Source organism: Mustelus asterias, chromosome 17, assembly GCF_964213995.1.
Source record: "Mustelus asterias chromosome 17, sMusAst1.hap1.1, whole genome shotgun sequence".
NCBI lineage: Eukaryota > Metazoa > Chordata > Chondrichthyes > Carcharhiniformes > Triakidae > Mustelus > Mustelus asterias.
This window is the reverse complement of record NC_135817.1, coordinates 43781128-43801278: the sequence shown is the minus strand read 5'-3', so window position 1 is coordinate 43801278 and position 20151 is coordinate 43781128. Positions and strand designations below refer to the sequence as shown.

The following is a 20151-nucleotide window of genomic DNA, read 5'->3' as shown; positions in this document are numbered from 1 at the left end:
AAGAAGTAACAGACTAAAGGAGTACTACAATGGTTGGAATACACACAGACTTTCAATGAGGGTTTATTGGACACATGACTGAGGGAAGAGCAGCTACAAAACAGAGAACAGAGTCCAGAGTATGAGAAAAAACAGGTCATTTTATGAAAAATAAAGATTCAATAAATATTTGTTAAAGAATGCAGTCAAAACTTGCAAGAATAGATCAAATATTGCATGAAACACGATGGCCTCAAGTTTCAACATGGTGAGTAACCATGAAACTAGTGTAATAATGTTGAGTTTAGACATTTGTTTTCGTACCCAGAGAAGAATGTACTTCATACAGTTTGAGTGTATGCAGTGCATCTATGTTCTAAGGATACATCTGATGATTATTTTTCTTTAGCTTCTACTGTTATCTCTGTAGTCTCTCAAGAATCTATCCTTTCCCCTTCTTAATTAGTTGACTTCACTGTTCCTTTTTTAATAACTTGAACAAACATTAAAGTAGGAAATGTTTTTCAGACCAACCTCTGAGCTGTCTCACTCTCGCTGCTTATTAACTTTCTACATTTAATGGAGCACGTAAGGAAAGCCTGTGTAATGAGAAATCTGAGCAGAATTTTACAGTGCCCACCAACAGGTTTAAAGGCAAGGGCTTTATAGACTGCAACAGGAGGCATGCTCACTCCTGGCCCACCCACCATGACCTGTCTCCCCCGTTATGGCAGTGGTTGAGACACCCATCCTTAGGCCTATTGAGGCCCTTAAGAGGCAAATTAATGGTCACTTAAGTACTGAATCCTGCCCCTGCTGCTAATTTACCTGAAAAGTGGGAGACCCAAGCCAGGGGAAAGTCCACCAGATTTTATTGGTTGTGGGGCTTCCCTGCGACTATTGGAGGCACTCCATCACAAGGCCATACACACCCCCCCCCCCACTTTATTACTCCCCTCCTGGTCTCTCAAACCCAGCCCTCACACCCCATTTCCGTCTCACTCGGGGCCTGCCAACCGCTTTCAGTGTCCTGCCCTATGGCAGTGCCACCATCTTCAGCCTGTGGAGTTGGAGCTGATGTGGTCAGAAGAAGAGGGGATTTGGATAGGCGGGATACTCCTGGAGTCACTTGGATAGATGCCCTGGAGTGTGCACCTGCTGATCCTCCCTGTGGGTGTTCCAGGAGCGCTGACTATCACCTTTGGAGGGAGGGGCAGCTGGAGTGAGCTTGAAAAGCCCCTCTGATATTGACACTGATGGATACCAGCAAGTGCCTGCCTCCACCATGGATTGCAGCTCCTGCGGCAGTGTTCACCTTGGTGCATTGCCTGTTGAGGCAATCACCTCAGACTGAAGTTGGACATACTCCTCCATGGAGCCTTGCAATCTGAAGAGTGTTCCAGACATCCTGCCCTGATCTTCCCTATCTTGCCTTTGGAGCTTCAGAGACCCATCTGATTCGAACTCAGCAGATTTCCAGCCTCCAGCAATCCTCCGAGTGCTGGCATCCTGGGATGTCCCTACCTCCACCTGCTGTGGATCAGACAGTGCGATGGTCTCACCAGATTGTGACTCCTAGGTAGCTCTTAAACTAGGTCCCACTGAGGTGTGTCTCTCTGCACTGGTGGAGGACATGGGTGAGCGCTGTGATGGTTCTGCTATTTTAGGGTCTGTTAATTCATGGTCTATGCTGTTGTCAGAAGTGGAGTTGAGGACCTGGCTTGTGGACCCACACAGCTGCTTCCCAGATGTGTCTGCGACAGGAGAGGTCATTAGTGCATGGGAGGGACCTGAGAAACAGGAGACATCAGTCATAGCATGGCAGTCTGCTGGATGCTGCAATATGGGATCCTCACTGGGTTGAGAACCACCAACCTCAGCATCAGCACAGGAACAGTCCGTGTCCTCTCCAGCCAGCTGGATGGCTCTCTCCTCAATGTCTGTGAGGTCCTTCAGTTCTGATATCGCTCCACAGTCTAGGATCGCTCCCCCTAATTGTGAACCAGCTTGTCCTGCATGAAGACAGATGGAGGGAGGTCAGGCCAGATGATAAGGATCTCTGGCACGTGTGAGTGTTGAACGGTGTATGGATAGGATGTGGACACAACCCGCAAGGGAGATGAAGGTGTGTGTGAGAGAGTGAGTGATGGCGAGCCTTGTGCTGGCAGTGAGTGTGATCCCTGTAGATGTGTGATGGGGCTGTGAGTGTGTGAGTTGAGAGTGATGAGAAGAGTGACTTACCCTGACGGAACAAAGGAGATCATTCATCTTCTTGAGGCACTGGATGGCAGTCCTCTTCTGAATGGCATTCGCACTGACCACTGCCACCATCGCTCCCCAGGTTGGAGTGGCGACCTTGCTGACAGGTTTTCGTCCAGAGTACAAGTACGTCACACACCTCCACTGCAACCAGCAGGCGATCAATGGGGGCATTGGTGAACTTGGGTGAAAAGTTTCCTGAGTCTGGCAGCCATCACTTCCCAGTAAACTCTGTGCCAGCTGTGTGCAGGGGCAGCCTTTAAATGTGGCACCTGGATCATTGAAGTGTTGAGATGGTGGCTGGGTGGGCAAATCATTGGTAATTTTCCAGCAATATGGCATGGAACACAAACCTGCCGACTTGCTTCTCTAAATGCCACACTATACGGCAGATAAAGCCGCCATTGCCATCGGTGGGTTCAACATCGCTTTTCCTGCCCCAAGTTGAACTTTGCTGATAGTATAGACAATTCCACTATGGGAAAACCATCACCTGGAAGTTCCCCTCCAAGCCACTCCCATCATGACTTGGAAATGTATCGCCATTCCTTCACTGTCGCTGGGTCAAATCCTGGAACTCCATCCCTAACAGCACTGTGGGTGTACCTACACCACATGGTCTACAGCCATTCAAGAAGACAGCTCACCACCATCTTCTCAGGGGCAATTAGGGATGGACAATGATACTGGCTTGGCTGGTGACGCCAACATCTCAAGAATTATTATTTTTTAAATAAAGAGCTATTGAGCATAATGTAGTAGAACAACACAGACCTTTCGGTAGCACCTTTATGATAGATTTTTAAAATCAGAAGGTACACAATGGAAGCATAATTCAAAAAAAAAGAAACCAAGCAAAAGGAGATTTTAGGAGCACTAATGAAAAGTTATCAGATGAGTGGTAGAACAAGATGAGCGGTTCCACAATCAGTTTAAGATCCAAACATCTCTCACAATGGTTTGGATTAGATTCTTGTTTGTTACTGTTCAACAGCGAGTAGTAGCACAGATGTATCAAAAAGGGTTATTTTAAAAAAAATCAGGATGTGGCCATTGTTGATATTTATAGATCATCGCTAACTATCCTGAGGAAATGTTTGTTGTGGACCTTCTCTTTAAACTGTTACCACACCCAATCGCCAAGCTGCTCCCAAAACACATTAGGTAACAGATTCAGCAATGTTGATCCATCTTAAATATATTGCTGTTTTTGTTCTTCTCAGAAGTAGAGTTTGAAGGGGAGGAAGGCATTGGCAAAATTTAACCCTAGTGTCAGGGGGATTAGCAGGGTAAATGTGTGGGTTTACGGGAATAGGGCCTGGGTGGGATTGTGGTCAGTGCAGACTCGATGGGCTGAATGGCCTCCTTTTGCACTGTAGGGATTCTATGATTCTAAGTGCATGTTGTAGATAGTACATATTGTGCTGGTGGTGAGGGAGGATAAAGACTGAAAAGTGGCAGGGTGGCTTGACTGAGCGAACTGCTCAGTCCTGGGCCATAGCCTGAGCAAGTTGTCTAACATGTCAAAACAGAAAATGCTTTTGATAGGCTGAAAAAAGACCGATGTGCAAACCATCTGGATTTGTCACTAATTTCCACAATATACATCAATTCAGCAGACAGTCACTGGATGTACACCCAGCCAAATCAATTACCTTGGCGTGCAACATCCACAATCCATAACTGTTTTTCAAATTGACACTGGTTGTTTCTGTCAGATTTCAAGAACTTCCTTTATCACAGGATTTTCTGATTGCCTCCTTGTAGTGAACCATAGATGGTTACCACTATGGGTACTGAACCATAGATGGTTACCACTATGGGTACTTGTACATATGTTACTCTTGTTACTGTTGGGGTTAGGGTTGGGGTGTTCCACCTGTTAGCATTGTTCTGTGGTACACTCCGTTTGGCTCCGCCTTCTTACAGAAGTATAAAGGTCACTGCTACTTCCTAGTAGCCCTTAGTCTGGGATAGTATTGTTAAGCAGTATGCTCTATTCTTGTTGTGAATAAAAACCTTTATTCTCGGGTACGTCCTAGCCTCCCGAGTGAATTAATCGCCCATCAATTTTATTCACAACAAAATACCGAAAAATTTGTTCGAAGAAAAATGGAGCAGATGCTGAAACCCGATCGGCTAACCTTGGATCCGCGTGCCGCTGGAGCGTCGAATACCTTCGACCATTGGTTGAAGTGTTTCCAGGATTATATCGACGCCTCGACAGCAGTCCAGTCCGACGCCGACATATTGTGGGTCCTCCACGCAAGGGTGAGCGACACTGTGTATGCAACAATCCGTTATTCCCAAAATTACAAAGAGGCCATCGAATTACTCAAGAAGCTGTACCATAAACAGCCGAACGAAATTCATGCTCGTCACCTATTAGCCACTCAACGGCGGCAGCCCGGCGAAACTACGGGACAGTACCTGCGCGAACTTCAACAGTTAGCCAGAGCCTGCAATTGCAAGGAGGTGTCGGCTACTCAATATACCAACGATCTGATCCGAGATGCGTTCGTGGCGGGAATCGGCTCATTCTATATTCGCCTGCGGTTGCTAGAGCAGGGTAACTTGGACCTGGCTAAGACGGTAGAATTGGGCGATGAAATGGAAACGGCCTCCAGAAGTCTTGAAACCTATCCCACCGACCACGTGGGAACATTGTGGCAAGTACAGCCACCGCCTCAACTGTACTCGGCGGCTCTTCGGAACTGCGCGATAATGCTCTCAACTTCAGACCTGACGGCTGCGGCAGCTCCTGGAGGCCCACGGTGCTATTTCTGCGGATTGGCGAAGCACCCTCGTCTGAGATGTCCGGCCAGGACGGTGTTTTGCTCCACCTGTGGGAAGAAAAGGCACTATGCAAAAGTGTGCCGAACAAAGACCCCTTCCAAGCCCAGCAGTGCTGCGTGTGACTCCCCGGGATCAATCTCCTCGTCTCCGGCCTCGTCGATGTCTTCAGCCACGTGCGATTCACGGGCGTCGCCATTTCCTATGATGACGATGCAAGCCACGTGCGACCTGCGGGTGCCGCCGTTTTCAACATCATCGACCACATGCGATTCGTGGGCGCAGCTATTTTGGTCGACACCGGCCGCAGATGATGAGCAGGGGTCCTCATCGTCGGCTATCTCAGCTGCCTGCAGTTACACTCGGGATCCAACAGTGGCGTCAATCATCCTGGACCAGGTCAAGCCTCACAGCCTCGACAAGTCCATGATGGACATAGAGGTAAACGGGCGCCTGATGCATTGCCTGTTTGACAGCGGGAGCACGGAGAGCTTTATCCATCCAGATACAGTGAAACGGTGCGCTCTCCGTGTGCAAACTGTCAGGCAGACAATCTCCATGGCGTCGAGGTCCCGATCTGTTATCATTCTTGGGAGCTGTGTGGTAACAACGGTACGGGGCACAGTTTACGAGAACTTCAGGCTCCTCGTGTTACCTCACCTTTGCGCTCCGGTACTCCTGGGGTTAGACTTTATGGTCCACCTGAAGAGTGTGACCCTGCAGTACGATGGGCCACTACCTCCACTTTCAGTGGGAGAACAGCAGCCTCCAAATTGTCCAGCGCGCTCCACATGCAGTCTCTCGACACTCAAAATTACCCCGCCTTCCCTGGTCGAAAATCTCGTGCCAGGCTGCAAGCCCATCGCGACTAAGAGCAGGCGTTACAGCACTGAGGATCGGATCTTTATTAGATCTGAGGTTCAGCGGCTCCTCAGGGAAGGGATCATTCAACTTAGCACTAGCCCATGGAGAGCACAAGTCGTGGTGGTCAAGACTGGAGACAAGCCTCGGATGGTCATAGACTATAGTCAGACCATTAACAGATACACGCAGCTGGACGCGTACCCTCTCCCGCGCATATCTGACATGGTCAATCAGATTGCGCAGTACCGGGTGTTCTCCACCATCGACTTGAAGTCAGCCTACCACCAGCTCCCCATTCGCCCAGAGGACCGCAAATACACGGCCTTTGAGGCGGATGGCCATCTCTACCACTTTTTAAGAGTCCCTTTCGGCGTCACAAATGGGGTCTCAGTCTTCCAGCGTGAGATGGACCGAATGGTGGACCAAAACGGGCTACGGGCTACCTTCCCGTACCTGGACAACGTCACTATCTGCGGCCATGACCAGCAGGACCACGACGCCAACCTCCAGAAGTTTTTACGCACCGCGACTCTCCTGAACCTGACCTATAACAAGGAGAAGTCCGTATTCAGCAAGCACCGCCTAGCAATCCTCGGATACGTGGTGGAAAACGGGGTCATCGGCCCCGATCCAGACCGTATGTGTCCCCTCCTTGAACTTCCCCTACCCACTAGCATCAAAGCACTGAGAAGATGCTTAGGCTTCTTCGCGTACTATGCACAGTGGGTTCCCAATTACGTGGACAAAGCCCGTCCGCTCATAAAATCTACCTCTTTTCCCCTGACAGCAGAGGCTCGCCTAGCCTTTGAAGGGATAAAAGCCGACATCGCGAAAGCCACGATGCACGCTGTCGATGAGTCCATCCTCTTTCAGGTGGAGAGTGATGCATCTGATTTCGCCCTGGCCGCCACACTTAACCAGGCGGGCAGGCCCGTCGCCTTTTTCTCTCGCACCTTCCAAGGCCCTGAAATTCGGCACTCCTCTGTGGAAAAAGAGGCTCAGGCCATTGTGGAGGCCGTACGGCATTGGCGCCATTATTTGGCTGACAAACGGTTTACCCTGCTCACGGACCAGTGGTCCGTGGCCTTCATGTTCAACAACACGTTAAGGGGAAAAATTAAGAATGATAAAATCTTGAGGTGGAGAATCGAACTCTCCACCTACAACTATGATATCATGTACTGTCCGGGGAAGCTCAATGAGCCCTCAGATGCCCTGTCGCGTGGAACATGTGCCAGTGTGCAGGAGGACCGGCTACAGGCCCTCCACAATGATCTCTGCCATCCGGGGATCACTCGGCTCTTCCATTTTGTAAAGGCTCGGAATCTGCCCTACTCCATAGAGGATGTCAGGTCGATAACTCGAAGCTGTCAGGTATGTGCAGAGTGCAAGCCGCACTTCTACCGGCCTGACAGGGCACACCTCATTAAGGCCACTCGCCCTTTTGAACGACTGAGTGTCGACTTCAAGGGCCCCCTTCCTTCGACAGATCGGAATGTGTATTTCCTCAATGTGGTTGATGAATACTCCCGATTCCCCTTTGCCATCCCCTGTTCTGACATGTCCTCTGCCACGGTCATCAAAGCCCTGCGGAGTCTTTTTACCCTGTTCGGCTACCCCAGTTATATCCACAGTGATAGGGGTTTGTCGTTTATGAGCGACGACTTGAGGCAATACCTGCTCTCTAAAGGAATTGCCTCAAGTAGGACTATGAGTTACAACCCCAGGGATAACGGACAGGTCGAGAGAGAAAACGCTACAGTCTGGAAGGCTGTTTTACTGGCGTTAAGGTCTAGGGGTCTTCCAGTCTCCCGTTGGCAAGAGGTACTTTCTGATGCGCTCCATTCAATCCGGTCCATCCTGTGTACGGCAACCAACGCTACCCCACATGAGCGGATGTTTACCTTCCCTAGGAAGTCTTCCTCTGGGACCTCACTGCCGTCTTGGTTGACGTACTCAGGACCTGTCCTCCTGCGGCGGCATGTTAGGGCCCGCAAGTCCGACCCTTTGTTTGAACAGGTCCACCTCCTCCACGCCAACCCTCAATATGCCTATGTGGCATATCCTGACGGGCGAGAGATCTGGCGCCTGCAGGGGACCTGGAAAACCCCGTCACTCCCGCACCCCTGGTTAGGATTCCTTTGCTCATTCTCTCCCCTCCTGACACGGCGCGGGCAGCATCGGGACCTCAACTTAATCCTCTTACTCCCATGTACAGCTTGCCTGAGTCCAGGAGATTGTCACCACCTCGAGATCCACAGGCGTGTGAGGAACTGGAGGAGTCACTGGACACCACCTCGGAGAGAGGGTCGTCACCACGGTCACCAGAACCGGCACTGGAGCCAGTGCTGCGGAGGTCGCACAGACGGTGCGGCCCTCCGATACGGCTGAACTTGTGAACATATGGACAGTTCGTATTGTCTCCTTACCCCACCGGCCTTTGTTTTTAAAGGAGGGGTGAATGTGGTGAACCATAGATGGTTACCACTATGGGTACTTGTACATATGTTACTCTTGTTACTGTTGGGGTTAGGGTTGGGGTGTTCCGCCTGTTAGCATTGTTCTGTGGTACACTCCGTTTGGCTCCGCCTTCTTACAGAAGTATAAAGGTCACTGCTACTTCCTAGTAGCCCTTAGTCTGGGATAGTATTGTTAAGCAGTGTGCTCTATTCTTGTTGTGAATAAAAGCCTTTATTCTCGGGTACGTCCTAGCCTCCCGAGTGAATTAATCGCGCATCACTCCTTCCTTCAAACTTATTTGTCTCTTTTTACATGGAAAATAGGCACCAGAATATGCTAACTTATCCTATATTTAAAATGTTGTTTCCAAAAAATGCAAACTAATCATACCAGCATTGATTAAGTTTCAGTTACATTTTTCACAACTTTTCTCAACCTTGAAGGCTTTATTTGAAAATAGGCTTGGTACAAGGTTTCCACTTCAAGTACAGTACTGAGAGTTGGAAGCACTGTCATAAAGCCATAGAGTTTCACAATGCAGAAAGCAGCCTTTCGGCCCATCATGTCAATGCCGACCATCAGGCACCTATCTATCCTTATCCCATTTTCCAGCACTTGGTCTATAGTCTCGTACGTTGTGGCATTTCAAGTGCTCATCTAAATGTTTCTTAAATGTTGTGAGGGTTTCTGCCTCCACCATCCTTTCAGGCAGCGAGTTCCAGATTCCAACCACCCTCTGGGTGAGAAAGTCTTTGCTTCCTGCCCCTTACCTTAAATTTATTCCAATTCTCTTTGTGGAAATTTTCAGTTTGAAATTGTTGCATCTACATAGGCCATAAACTTCCTCAGAGCTGGAGCTGTTCCACTCTCATGACTTTGCCAAAAGAAAGCCATGTCCACAAAGGGAATTAATAATATCTTAATTCTCTTTCTCTACCTAGGTGTCCAAACAACAAAACCTAAAACTAAAGGGAATGTGACGGCTGTAGAGGGTGATTCAGTTACCTTACGATGTGACTCTTCTGAAAAAAATGCCAAGATAATATTGGTTGAATGGAATAAATCCAGGAACAAAACCAAACTTGCTGTTTACCATTCGAACAGTACACATCATTTCAATCAGCGAATAAGAATGGAAGTCAAAGATCAACATTCCACAATCACAATCCAAGAAGCTCTCAAATCAGACAAAGGCTGGTATTCCTGCATATTCCAAACCTTTCCAAATGGAAAACAGGAGGGCCAAATATATTTGGATGTAAAAGGTAAAGATAGAGTCTTGGAAAATATTCTACATTTATAAATTGCTCTGAATGGCAAAAACTAACACAATAGAAGAATCATAGAATTCTTACAGTACAGAAAGAGGCCATTCAGCCCCGCCACCCTACACCGACAGCAATCCCACCCAAGCCCTATCCCCTTAACCTCATGTATTTACCCTGCTAATCTCCCTGACATGAAGGGACAATTTAGCATGGCCAATCAACCTATTCACCCATCTTTGCACTGTGGGAGGAAACCGGAGCACCTGGAGGAAACCCACGCAGACACGAGGAGAAGGTTCAAACTCCACACAGACAGTCACCCAAGGCCAGAATTGAATCAATGGTTAACACGGTGAGGCAGCAGTGATAGCCACTGTGCTGCCCAGTAAATACTCTAACTTATAGTTTTCCTTTTAATGTAATGAACAAAAAGATGCTCTCACTCCTGCCCACAAAGCCCCAGGAGTAACTCAACTCTCTCACCCCTGTCTAGAGTTCCAGGAGTATCTCTACTCTCTAATTCCCAGTGCCAGAAGTATCTCTACTCTCTCACTCCTGTCCGCAAAGCCCCAGGAGTATCTCTAGTCTCTCACCCTTGTCCACAGAGTCCCAGGAGTATCTCTACTCTCTCACTCCTGTCTACAGTCCCAGGAGTATCTCTACTCTCTCACTCCTGTCCACAAAGCCCCAGAGGTATCTCTACTCTCTCACTCCTGTCTACAGTCCCAGGAGTATCTCTGCTCTCTCACTCCTAACGACAAGTCTCAGGATTATCTCTACTGTCTGACACATGACTGCAAGTCCCAGGCCAAAGACTTTGACTTTCACAAAGATCCCCATTGGCCTTATGACTGAAGACTGCATATTTTCCCTTCCCAACTACCCCTTATGAGTTTCTGTGTACCCATATCCCTTGTACCCACGAACACAACCTGTCCTTTGCTATTCCGGAGTCTGCGTGTGCCCACTCCCATTCATGCATGTGGTCACCCATTCACTCCTTGCTTGTCAGCATTCCAGTTTCCTTTATCGGACATCAGCTTCCCACCACTTGGTGACCCTTCCGTCTGCCATTGTTCCACACCACCCCCAAACCCCCCTTAACCCTCTTGCAAATGCTTTCTGCCCTTCTGCCTTCCATCACGCCCCCTCCCCCCAAATCCATTTCAAAATCTTCCTGTCCTTCAGCTCCCGTGTGTCCCTCCTCCCCAACCTCCTGGAAAGCTTTCCTACCCCTTTGCCTTCCATGTGCTTGTTAACCTTCTCTTCCACCACCACCTCGTCGAAATTCTGATTTCTGAATGTGCAAACTTGCCTGACTATCTGAATACTGATGCACTGTGCTGTCCTTCAGCACAAATGTAGCACCCCTATGGAGCGGACCACCCATACACCCACCCCAAGTGACAATACTGGTCTCTGTCTAACAGTTGAGCCCTGTCTGAATGCAACTGCATAGTGGTGTCCTTGGGACTAAGGTGGCAGCCAACGGGAGAAGACCAACCTACAGCTCCAACAGTGTAGCATTCCACTGGCATCACAACAAGAACTAGTACAGCGATGTGGCAGATAGACTATCTGCATGATGCACTCAAAGTTGCAAGCGAAGTGAGGTCGAACCAATGATTCGGATCAATATGGTTTCCCACTGATTGGAAGGCAGCACATGATTCTGGCAGGGAGCTAATTTAACAAGCAGTCATGAGATGGTAATGAATGCATAGGTCATACACGTCACTACTCAGCGAGATAGCCGATTTACCATTAATCCGCTATCAGGAAAATTACAAACTATTTTTACACCAGCAGGTTTCTGACTTTTTTGCTCCCATTAGATTCTCTGCTCTCATCCGCCACGGGCAGGATGGGAAAATTCCACCCATGGTCGGGAATTTAAAATAGCAGATTAGAATCTTCATTTTTTGTTATAATCGTTGATGATTAATAAGTGATTACAGTGGAAAGGGGAGATGGTGGGGCATAGTGCTATAGGCACCAGTAATCCCAGGATATTCCTCCAGGAGCCTGGGTTTTAATCCCACCATGGCAGATGGTGAAATTTGAATTCAATAAAAAAATTTGGAATTAAACGTCGAATGAAAATCGTGACACTTGTCAATTGTAAAAATCCACCTGGTTCACTAATATCCTTTAGGGAAGGAAATCTGCCATCCTTACCTGGTCTGGCCGACATGTGACTCCAGATCCATAATAATGGGATTGACTCTGAAATGGCCAAACAAACCATTCAGTTCAAGGGCAATCAGGGATGGGCAATAAATGCTGGTCCGGCCAACGATATCCATTTCTTGTGAATGAATAGGAGAAAGTTTAAATAAGTAATTGTTTTGTCATTAACAGATGTTAACATAGCAAGGACTAAACAACTTTACATGAAATACTTCTCAATCTACATTTCAGGTGAGAAAGCTAACCAAATCCTCTTCCTGTATAATTTGTTTGTTACCTTTTAAATTTTCATAAATAATCGTTAATTGTCCCTTATGCCAAATTATTGTTTTAAAATGGGAAGAATATGATATAGAAAACTTAAATGTATTTTGCAAATGTAAAAGAGAACATGAATATATTGATTATTTGTGAATTTAATTCTTCAGATCCTATATTAGTTATGTGTGTGTGGGAGGACTTGTGGCTCAGTTGTAGTATCCCTACCCCTAGGCCAGATGCTCTGGGTTCAATCCCTCCCAGGACATGTTGGCCGTGGAAGGAGCATTCATAACATGGTTCAAATGATGTGGAGATGCCGGCATTGGACTGGCACAGTAAGAAGTCTCACAACACCAGGTTAAAGTCCAACAGGTTTATTTGGTATCATGAGCTTTCGGAGCGCTGTTCCTTCATCAGCTGAGTGACCTGATGAAGGAGCAGTGCTCCGAAAGCTCGTGATATCAAATAAACCTGTTGGACTTTAAGCTGGTGTTGTGAGACTTCTTACCATGGTTCAAATGAGCAGATAATCAGCTTGGGAATCCTTCTGCCATTGCCTCGCTATTCACCAAAGGGGATTAAAGTGCATGTGAAGGTATGCAACAAAGAAGTTATTTCTTATGTTTATCATAAAGGTCTTCATTAATCTAAATTTGTAAGATTTTATTTTCTGTTCGTTAAGTAGTATTTATAATTCATTTAATGACCCTATCATGGGTGCATCACCATCTACTGTTAGGTGGTAGTTGTTTTCAATCTGACTATTTGAACAGCCATTTTGATTCCTTTTGCTCTTAATGCAGCTGTTGAGTGAGAACTCAATGGTAGCTGTACTCAGGGTAAGGACTATCAGCAGTTGAGCATTCCCCCCTGAAATATTGAAAGGGAAATGAACACTTTTCAAGCAATAAACAAATAATTAACAGCAGCATCATTTTGCAAAGAGCTTGGATCACATTTTTAACAACTTTTTCAAACAGTATCGATTGTGGGAGCAGCAGTTATGATTTTGATAGTTGCACTGGTGATATGGAAAATGAACAGAAAACCAAGAACTTTAAGTGAGTAAACTGCTGTCATGTGACAATGACAAATTCATTTCTATTTAATTTTAGAATCATAGAATCGCTACAGTGCAGAAGGAGGCCATTTGGCCCATCGAATCGGCACCAACAATCACCCCACCCAGGCCCTTTCCGCGTAATCCCATTTATTTACCCTGCTGGTCCCCCTGACACTAAGGGGCAATTTAGCATGGCCAATCAACCTAACCCACATATCTTTGGACTGTGGGAGCAAAGTGGAGCACCCGGAGGAAACCCACGCAGACATGGGGAGAATGTGCAAACTCCACACAGACAGTGAACCAAGGCTGGTATCAAACCTGGGTCCCTGGCACTGTGAGGCAGCAATGCTAACCACTGTTCCACCATGACAACTTTTATTTAACTTCTTAAAAGGCATTAATAACTCACAATGCATATATTTGCAACATATCACTACCTGCATCAAACCTCACTGGCAAGATAGTTTGTGAGATCTTGGAAATTGCCCCTATAGACCTGACTCTTCCAATAGCCACAACAAACGAGTGTTGAGATATTCGCCACTCTTAGGAAGTCCCAACCTGGACACCTGTATGTATTAATTTGTGAGGTTTAAACTTCCGATGGGCAGAATTACACTGCCCTGGCCCCTCGGAGAATGTCTCTGATACTGACCTGTGATACCCAGAGCAAACATTGAAATTTACCAGGAAACTCCTGCTGTAAATGACAGGCGTAAAACCTGGGTTGACAGCAGTTACTATATTGAGAAAGCTTAAAAATTTAACTGAAACTTGAATAATTAAAATCCAAAGTCCATTCTATTTCATGGAAGATGAGATTTGATCATTCTGTACCAGGATATTGTGAGATTGTATCATCTTATGCCAGAGAAAGGTGGGATTGGATCATTTTAAACCAGGGAAAAGTAGGTATAGGTCCATTTTGTACATGAAGTGTTCAGAGAATTAAATTGTATCATGGGAAGGCTGGACAGACCATAATATATGTGGTGCCAATCAAGTGGGCTGCTTTGTCCTGGATGGCGTCAAGCATCTTGAGTGTTGTTAGAGCTGCACCCATCCAGGCAAGAAGGGAGTATTCCATCATACTCCTGACTTGTACCTTGTAGATAGTGGACAGGCTTTGGGGAGTCAGGAGGTGAGTAACTCGCCGCAGAATCATAAGTTTTGCATCTTGAATTTGGCTAGGATAAGCATGAGATGTTTCACTTGGGGTATGATTCAAGTGACCCACTAGGGAACTTTTATCAAAGTTTATTTAAGAATATAGTTAACATGTATAGTAAGAAAATTAGCAAAACCTTTTATTAATTACAAAACAACAAACAAACAATCATGATAATGTATAACCCTTAACAAAGACATCTACAATGTTGCAATCAAACCAATCCCATTCACAGGTTTAACACAACACAGCCTAATGCTCACGTGATACTGGAAATTGAGAGCTTTGGTTGGAGAATTGAAAACTTTCAGTCTTAATTCACTCAGAATGGGTTAAAGACAAGACAGCTTCCCAAAACCACAGAGAGACACTGGTCCAGCCCCCAACAACAGCAGATTTTTATCCTTCAGAAAAGCAACAGCATTTCCACAAAATAAAAACAGGGAGAGAGAGACTCCTGTTTCAGATTGATGCTTCTAACCTCCAACTCCCAAAACTGAAACTGAAAATGAACTCCTGTCACCTGACCTGCCCACAGCTTTTTCTTCCTCCCAACAATGACATCACCTAAGGCTGTGAGCATGAATTTAACAAAAAAACTCTTAAAGGTACACTAACATCACAATATTAACATCTGAAAGTTATTATGGGCCCAGAAAACAGAGAAAAAAGAACAGAAACAAAGCAGCACAGTAACATTCAGTATAAAATTATTCCGTTTTGCCTATTATAGATTTACATATAACAATACATCCTATAATCATGGGATCCGCATTTTAGAGCACATTGTAAAATTATAATTATTTCATGAACTCATGTTGGTTTCAGCCAAGCTTTCCATATTCCCTGGTGACAAAAGACTCAGTGAAACTCATCTTCCCCACCACAAACACACACAGCCTTTTCCCCAATATCCAGTCATGCACACAGCAGCCCCTCATCCTAATCCCCCCACCCCCCTCATTCACTCACTCAACAGCTCCACTTGCCAACCTCCCTCTCCTTCACTCACTCACTCCTTTAAGCAATCTCTCCATTCAAGCTTTTTCCCCCATTCTCTCACTCAGCAGCCCCCATCCGAAATCCCCTTTCTACCCACACTCACTCACCAATCTCCCCCCCACACACACTCACTCACAAACCCTTCTCCCCTACCCCACTTTTGGCCTGGTATCAGTGAAGCAGTGTCGCTAACCTAAGGTGAGGAGCCTGTGCAGCAGGCAGACAGGTGCAGAAACAGTTTGAAGCAGTTAAGTTTGAAGTCACCACCCACCTTCCTAGCTCAGCTGCCTAACCTCATGGCTTTTCCTGCATTTAGTGACTGAGTTAAACTTGGGGGTCTCTAGCTTTGCTAAGTTGGCAGACAAACATCCCAGGTCCACTCAGCACTTGAATTACAAGTGTTTTCTGAGGTTGAAGTGCATTTTTGGCTCATTTTCCATTTCCTATTGTTTGGCAGAATTGAAATTTGGGCCCAGTGCCATCCTGCCAGTCGCCTCTCCACAGTCACCATTGCTGCTCAGAGGAGGGGCAGCTCACAACCTCAAATGTGACCTTTGCAATCCCATTGGGATTGTGGCTCACAGTTTGGGAACACCTGGGGTAGAGAATTGCTTTAATGAGGAATGCGAGGAGCTGCTAATGCTTCTTTCCAGTGAAGAATATTTAAGTTTGCTTTGATAAAGTATCGCAGCCTGGTTATGCAGTCTTGTTTACAATTTACAATGGAATATAGATCATAATCTCTTCCCTTTTTTAAAATATATGAGTGGCACTTTGTGCGAAGTTAAACCGCTAATGGTTTGATTGCTTCCCCTTTCATTTTGAAAAAGCATGTTTTGGTTCTTCACACCCAGCTTTCTGATGTCTGTTGAGACGGATGTTCCACGGTCAAAATAACTTTGTAATTTGAAAACAAAAGAGCAAGCAGTCAACAGGATCATTTCTATTAATTGATAAAAAAACATATGGGGTAGAATTTTCCCATCCTGCCTGCCACGGGAATTGTAGCGGGTGGGGGCAGACCATGCAAAAGTTCATTGACCTCGTGCAGGATTTTCCATTCTTGGGACGAGCGCGGCTGGACCATTTTCTTGATGAAATCAACAGGGTTCTAGTCCGTCAAACCTGCCAACACCACCACGGTGGTGACCAGTTCACATACTCCCCCAATGTCCATCATCGCTCATATAATCTCCTGCGAGAGACAAACACAGAGAAAAAAAAACAAAAGCCAATTGGGAAAGAAAGAAATCTGGGAAATTGTTCTGTTCCTATTGGTAATTGAACTCGATCCAAGCGACAACATAAATCATCGATATGCCAACCTTTTATAAGATGTGATTTTCTTCCCACTCTGAAATTGGTCCAGCACTCATCAGAGGACAGGTAGGAAATCTGCATTCGCCATATGAGCTGGTGACTTATTCCATAACATCTAGCTTAGTCCTTTCCTTACCTAAGTAATACATTCATATCTGGCCTTTCCAAATGAATCAAATGGAAACAGCTTCTAAAAGCAAACACAATCAACCTGATAACAATTTTATGTACACCGATCAAATCACTCCAAAATCAATGTCGTTCGAAGTGGAATAGGCCCAGCCTTTCAGGATAATATTGTCTTTTAAGCTCAGGTTGATTCTTATGGCACTCCTTTGGATTTTTACCAAAGTTTCTACACCACCCACCTTGAGAGTGAACCAATATTAATTCAGTCCCAGGACATCACTGCAGGTGTTCCTAATGTTCTAGGCCCAACCATATTGCTTCATCAATAATCTTCCGTCCATCAAAAGGCCAGAGATGGATGTCCACTGATGATTGCACAACATTCAGCACAATTTGTGACACCTCAGATGCTGAAGGAGTCCATGTCCATATGCAACAAAACCTGGACAATATGCAGGCTTGGGCTGATAAGCAACATGTAACATTCACACCACACAAGTGCCAGATAATGATCATCCCCAATAAGAGAGAATCTAACCATCTCCCCTTTACACTCAATGGCATTACCATTGCTGATTCCCCTCTATCAACATCCTCAGGATCATCATTAACCAGAAACTGAACTGGATCAGCCATAGAGATATTATGACTACAAGAGCAGGTCAGATGCTTGGAATTAAGCAAAACGTAATTAAGACCAATGCCCATAGATACTCTGTATTTTATGAGAATAGTAGAGTGATAATGCCCATTGCTAGCTGCTGTAAGAAGTAAGATTCTGCTACCGTTATGTTTGGAATTTCTCATGGTAAGCACATCATTATTTGGATGCTTGACAAAATCCATTCCTTCATCAATAGATTACCACTGTCATTATATTGATTTTATTTTCTCTACAGAACATGATCGAAAACTACACAAGAAAATGCCATTTTATGAAAATGTGGATTATGGACCAAACACCCGTATGTATTATGGTCTACAGCTGAATACAATTAGATGTGTTGTAATAGATTCATTCAACAGGAAGTAGTGTATTTTAGTTGTTATCTCATACAAATCACATGGGTCATTACGTATTAATGAACAACTTAGTTGTTAATGCCTTAGTAACCAACAATCCGGTCTGATTCCACCAAAGCACACTGCAGCTAAATGAGGATGATGTTGTTGAACTACAAATATTAGGGCAGAATCATGTCAGTGATACCGAGGTGACTTCCATGGCAGGGCCCGAAAGAAGGTAAGATGGAAGGGTAGGTTGACAAGTTCCTGCTTCCAGTTGATCTTGCTGGAGGTGGGGTGGGAGTGGCAATGTTACTCACTTGACAGCAGTTAGAAGCCACTTTGAATATGTAAGTGCACAGTTCTGGCTAGCCAAAGGACCTGCAAAACCTCCTATACTTCACCTGCACAGGAACTGCAGGGATCAGCAGGACACAGCCGTAAGCCATTCCGGTGCGGGGTTTACACCCCACATTGATGATCTAGCAGCTATAGTTGCAGTTTAATTTAAGAAAATGGCAACATCTACATCCTCATCCTGCTGCAGAAGTGCCCACTTCTCCTGGCGGGAGCTGCCAACCTTCCGAGGATAATTGGGCCAGCAATCTCAGAAACCTCCCATCATCCTTTGACAGTGGGTTTGGAGGAGGCCAGTTAGGAGGCTGCCTCCCAGAAGACCGCACTAATGACTGCGCAACACATGTGAGGGATGGGACCTGGAAATGGTCTCAATCAGGAATTATTTTTGAAGCAGGTAACATTCCATCCTTCATGAGCTGGAGCAGTACAAATGTATAGAGGAAACAAGATGCATTCTTAAATATTAAAAAAATCTGACGGAGGCTGAAACTCCGTTGCAAACCATAAACAGTAGTAACATTAGTATATGTGGAGTCCAGTACCTACCAACTGCTCTTTCTCCATTGGCATAGGCATCCCTGGCAATGTCAATGTATATCCACCAAGATTCTCAGTATAACCTGGGAATATAGAATTATATGAAATTACTGCACAAAGGAAGAAGCAGTTTTTAGACTTCTCTGATTTCAAAGGTGGAATGACCTTTAGCTATATTATTGTATGATGCTTAGCATGTTGACATTTCTCTGGCTGCAGTTTGAATGGAAAAAACAGTTTTATTATTATCTGGAATGTATTGTTCTGTTGATGCTGTCAAAGAGAACATCTTAAACAGGGTATAAAAATCATGGAAACATGGATTGTAGGAACAGACAAGTGGAACTGCATTTTATGCTCTTGTGTGGAGCTGACTGCCTCTTCAGATCTGGAGTTTGAAGTCTATTCTATTCTTGCTAATAACTGATGTCAACTCCGAATCTCTTCACAGACAGGAAGTGCTTTAATACAGACAGTACGAGCACAGTGACAAAAGAATCTCAAACACAAACACATAAACAAACTGAAAACAGTTAAGTAACATGGCAGAAGCAGTGCACTCACAAACATTTCAACAATCCACAACATGTAACACTGCAGCTCATCATTAGTAAGTTCTCTGCTTTCACCACTGGACTCTCACTGTTGATCAATTGTATTGCTTTCTCAACAGAATGTGATCAAAACTCAGACACAGGTATATCAATATACGAAAATGTGGAAGCCTGTACAACCATCAGTAAGTAACCATAGAACATAACAGTGCAGTAGAGGCCCTTCGGCCCTCGATGTTGCACCAACCAGTGAAACCAATCTAAAGCCCATCTAAGCTACACTATTCCAATATCATCCATATGTTTATCCAATGACCATTTAAATGCCCTTAATGTTGGCGAGTCCACTACTGCTGCAGGCAGGGCATTCCATGCCCTTACTACTCTCTGAGTGAAGAACCTACCTCTGACATCTGTCCTATCTCTCTCACCCCTCAATTTAAAGGTATGTCCCCTCATGCTAGCTATCACCATCCGAGGAAAAAGGCTCTCACTATCCACCCTATCTAATCCTCTGATTATCTTGTATACCTCTATAAAGTCACCTCTTAACCTTCTTCTCTCTAACGAAAACAATCTCAAGTCCCTCAGCCTTTCCTCATAAGACCTTCCCACCATACCAGGCAACATCCTAGTAAATCTCTTCTGCACCCTTTCCAACGCTTCCACATCCTTCCTATAATGCGGTGACCAGAACTGTACACAATACTCCAAGTGCGGCCGCACCAGAGTTTTGTACAGCTGCAACATGACCTCCTGGCTCCGAAACTCAATCCCTCTACCAATAAAAGCTAACACTCCGTACGCCTTCTTAACAACCCTATCAACCTGGGTGCCAACTTTCAGGGATCTATGCACATGGACACCGAGATCTCTCTGTTCATCCACACTACCAAGTATCTTACCATTAGCCCAGTACTCTGTAATCCTGTTACT

General features: G+C 45.5%; 1 pseudogene; it reads left to right on the top strand.

Annotated features, from left to right (window-relative positions):
* The window catches only part of LOC144506057 (uncharacterized), a 69240-nt pseudogene extending 49832 nt beyond the window's left edge, over positions 1 to 19408 (top strand).
* The last annotated feature ends 743 nt before the right edge of the window (positions 19409 to 20151 follow it).